The sequence below is a fragment of the Cebus imitator genome, unplaced genomic scaffold (assembly GCF_001604975.1).
Source record: "Cebus imitator isolate Cc_AM_T3 unplaced genomic scaffold, Cebus_imitator-1.0 Scaffold102, whole genome shotgun sequence".
NCBI lineage: Eukaryota > Metazoa > Chordata > Mammalia > Primates > Cebidae > Cebus > Cebus imitator.
In genome coordinates, this window is record NW_016107417.1 from 2,497,415 (window position 1) to 2,502,119 (window position 4,705).

Consider the following 4,705-nt stretch of genomic DNA (forward strand, 5'->3'; position numbering starts at 1 on the left):
CCCAGGCTGGAGTGCAGTGGCACCATCTCGGCTCACTGCAACCTTTGCCTCCCGGGTTCAAGCGATTCTCATGTCTCAGCCTCCTGAGTATCTGAGACTACAGGCATGCGCCACCATGCCAGGCTAATTTTTATATTTTTAGTAGAGATGGGGTTTCACCATGTTGGCCAGGCCGGTCTCAAACTCCTGACCTCAGGTGATCACCCACCTCGGCCTCCCAAAGTGCTGGGATTACAGGTATGAGCCACCATGCCTGGTCCCTGAAGTTCTTTTTCTAACCCTTTTGGTTACTTTTTAGATTTACCTCCTCCCTCACCCCAAACTATTTAGAGAATTTTCGAACCTAAAGAAAAGGTGAAAGAATTGTAAAATAAGTGCTTGTTTGCCCTTCAACAAGGTCACCAGTTTAACATTTTGCTGCATTCTATTTCTCTACGCATGTACACACACATACGGTTTTTGCTTTTTTGGTTTTTTTGAGATGGAGTTTTCCTATTCTTGCACAGGCTGGAGTGCAGTGGTGCAATCTCAGCTTGCTGCAACCTCTGCCTCCCAGGTTCAAGGGATTCTGCTGCCTTAACCTCCCGAGTAGCTGGGATTACAGGCACCCGCCACCATGCCTAGCTAATTTTTTTTTTTTTAAATAGAGTCTCACACTGTCGCCTGGGCTGGAGTACAATGGTGCGATCTCGGCTTACTGCAAGCTCCGCCTCCTGGATTCAAACAATTCTGCCTCAGCCCTCTGAGTAGCTGGGATTACAGGTGGCCGCCACCACACCCAGCGAGTTTTTATATCTTTAGTAGAGACGGGGTTTCACTATGTCGACCAGGGTGGTCTCACACTCCTGACCTCGTGATCTGCCCAATTCAGCCTCCCAAAGTGCTGGGATTACAGGCATGAGCCACTGTACCTGGCCAATTTTTTTTTAAATTTATTTTTAGTAGAGACAGGGTTTCACCTGTTGGCTAGGCTGTCTCGAACTCCTGACTTCAGGTGATCCACCCGCCTTGGCCTTCCAAAGTGCTGGGATTACCGGTGCGAGCCACCGTACCCAGCCAGTTTTTACATTTAATTCTTACATCTCCTTGGCCACTTTTAATTTATTAATACAACAGACTCTTTTTTTTTCCCGTAAGACTGACTTTTTCATGCGTTCAGGACAGTCATCTTACAAAAATGACTCCTTGGATTTGTGTGGTTGTTTTCCATGTCTAGATTTGGGTTAAACACTTTTAGCACAAACAGCAGTGGTATGTTTTTCATATTAGGAGGCACAATGATGGGATGTCCAGCTGCCGATAACGTCGATCACCTGATTAAAGGGATGCTTCTAGGCTGGGTGTGGTAGCTCACACCTGTAATCCCAGCACTTTCGGAGGCTGAGGTGGGGAGATTACCTGAGGTCAGGAGTTGGAGACCAGCCAGGCCAACTTGGTGAAACCCCATCTGTACTAAAAATACAAAAATTAGCCGGGCTTAGTGGCACACACCTGTAATCCCAGTTACTTGGGAGACTGAGGCACAAGAATCGCTTGAACCCGGGAGACGGAGGTTGCAGTGAGCTGAGATTGGGCCACTGCACTCCAGCCTGGGCAATAGAGTGAGACTCTGTCTCAAAAAAAGAAAAAAGGATGCTTCTAGATGTTTCCCCATAAAGCCTATAAAGTACTGTTTTCCCTTTGTTATTACTAAGTAATCTGTGGGGAATTTTGCATTTCTAAATATTTTGGTAAAATTTGCTGTAAAACCAACCATGCCTGGCATTTTCTTGGGTGGCTGGGTGGGTAGGTTTCACAGTAGATTGTCAGTCTGGGTGGGTAGGTTTCACAGTAGATTGTCAGTAGCAATAGCTTACTCAGGTGTTCTGTTTTTCAGTCATGTTTTGAAGGAAAAATTTTAGTCCTACCTTATAAGGCCAAAATTACCCTTGATGCAGCACTGTAAGTGTTGATTTCATTGGCTGGTTGTTTTGTAGTGTTTTTCTTGAGACAGGGTCTTGCTCTGTTGGCCAGGCTGGAGTGCAGTGGTGCAAACACAGCTCATTGCAGCCTTGATCTCCCTAGGCTCAATCTAAGCCTCCCAAGCCTCAGCCTCCCATCTAAGCCTCCCAAGCAGCTAGGACTACAGGCAGGCACTTCCATACCTGGTTATTTTTTTATTATTATTTTTTGTAGAGACAAGGTCTCACCATGTTGCCCAGGCTGATCTCAAATTCCTGGGCTCAAACAACCTGCCTGCGTCTGCCTCCCAAATTGCTCGGATTATAGGCATGAGCCACTGCACTGGGCCAGTATTTTTTTTTAAAACTGTGGTAAAATACACATAATATAACATGTATCATTTTAACCTTTTTGTAAGTAAGTGTACAGTTCGGTTATGTTAAGTATATTCACATTGTGCAACCAATCTCCAGAACTGCCTTTTCAGGCCATCAGCAACAACTCATTTACCCCTCCTTGAGACCCTGGCACCCCTCCCTTGTGGTTTCTGTTTCTGAGTTACCTCAGATAAGTGGCATCACTTGGTATTTGTCTTTTTGTGACTGGCTTATTTCACTTAGCATAATGTCCTAAAGGTTCATCCATGTTGTTATGTGTCAAACTTTCTTTTTAAGGCTGAATAATTCATTGCACATATATAGCACACTTTGTTTATCCATTTGTCCACTGATAGATGTTTGGGTGGCCTCACCTTTTGGCTGTTCGGAATAGTGCTGCCATGAACATGGTGTGCACATATCTCTGCGACCCTCTGCTTTCAGTTTATTTGGGTATATACCCAGAAGTGGAATTGCCGGCTCATATATTCTTTTAATTTTTTAAGGAATCGCCATTCTGTTTTCCATAACAATCGCACCGTTTTACATTCCCACCAAAAGTGCACAAGGGTCCCGGTTTCCCCCCATCTGAGGGTTCCACTTTCTCCCCATCCGAGGGTCCCAGTTTCCCCCCATCTGAGGGTTCCACTTTCTCCCCATCCGAGGGTCCCAGTTTCCCCTCATCTGAGGGTTCCACTTTCTCCCCATCCAAGGGCTCCGGTTTCTCCCCATCCGAGGGCTCCAGTTTCTTCCCATTCGAGGGTCCCAGTTTCTCCCCATCCGAGAGTTTCCATTTCTTACCATCAGAGGGTCCCAGTTCCTCCCCATCCGATAGTTCCAGTTTTCTCCAATCCTTGCCAACACTTGCTGTTTTCTTTTCATAGTAGGCATTCTGATGCATATGAAGTACCTAATTTCTCTTATGGTTCCTGTTTTGGCCTATAAATTTTATTTATTTGTTTTGAGACAGAATCTTGCTCTTGTTGATTAGGCTGGAATGCAGTGGGGCGATCTCAGCTCACTGCAACCTCTGCCTCCCAGGTCCAGGCCATGCTCTGGCCTCAGCCTCCTGAGTAGCTGGGATTACAGGTACCCACCATCATGCCTGGCTAGTTTTTATATTTTTAGTAGAGACAGGGTTTCAGCATGTTGACCAGGCTGGTCTCAAACTCCTGACCTCAGGTGATCCACCAGTCTTGGCCTCGTAAAGTGCTGGGATTACAAGCATGAGCCACCGTGTCTGGCCTATATTTAAACATTGGAGCTAGGCATGGTGGCACATGCCTGTAATCCTAGCTTCTTGAGATGCTGAAGGAAAAGGATTGCTTAAGCCCTTAAGGAGTCTGAGGCCAACCTGGGTGACACAGTGAGACTCCATTTCAATCAAAAATTAAATCAAGAATAATTAAATATTTAGTTGGTTCTTTTTAATAATGTGAGCAGCTTCAAACTCACCACCACAAAATAAAGCTAGGACTTTAACAGTAGCCCAAGCAACATACCCCACCTGGCATCCTGCCCTCCTATCCCATTCTCTGCTGTTCCACCCACTCAAGGTAACCATTGTCTGAATTCCATGTGCACATGTTTTCTTTTTCTGTGGTTTTATTTTTCCATTTATTTATTTATTTAGAGACGGAGTCTTGCTCTTGTCGGCCAAGCTGTAGTGCAATGGTACAATCTTGGCTCACTGCAGCCTCCACCTCCGGGTTCAAGCAATTCTCCTGCCTCAGCCTCCCAAGTAGCTGGGACTACAGGCATGTGCCACCACACCTGGCTAATTTTTTGTTATGTTTAGTAGAAATGGTATTTCACCATGTTGGACAGGCTGGTCTCGAACTTCTGACCTCAGGTGATCCACCCACCTTGGCCTCCCACATAGCTGGGATGACAGGAGTGAGCTGCTGTGCTCAGCCTGGTGCTTTATCTTCAGTAGTTGCCCAGTCGTCCACTAGGAAAGCGACTGGGGCCACAGAACCCTGGATTTTGTCTTCATTCAAGGCCCAACCATCTCTACTGTCCTGTGTCTGAGAAGCATGCAGAGAAGTGTGGGCAGTTTCCTCAGTGGGAGCCGTTCTCAGAAAATCATCAATGAAACAAGATATCAGGACACCACCAGTTGTTCATGCTATGCATATGTTTGATCCACTGGCAACATTTGCAAGAGAATCAAAAAGTCCCTGTGGGAGGTGTGGAGGCACACCATATGCCTCGCCTGGTGACACTGAGGAATGAAGAATTAGCAGTGCAGGCTGGGCACGGTGGCTCACACCTGTAATCCCAGCACTTTGGGAGGGTGAGGCAGCCAGATCACCTGAGATCAGGAGTTTGAGACCAGCCTGGCCAACATGGCAAAAACCCTGTCTCTACTAAAAAAAAAAAAAAAA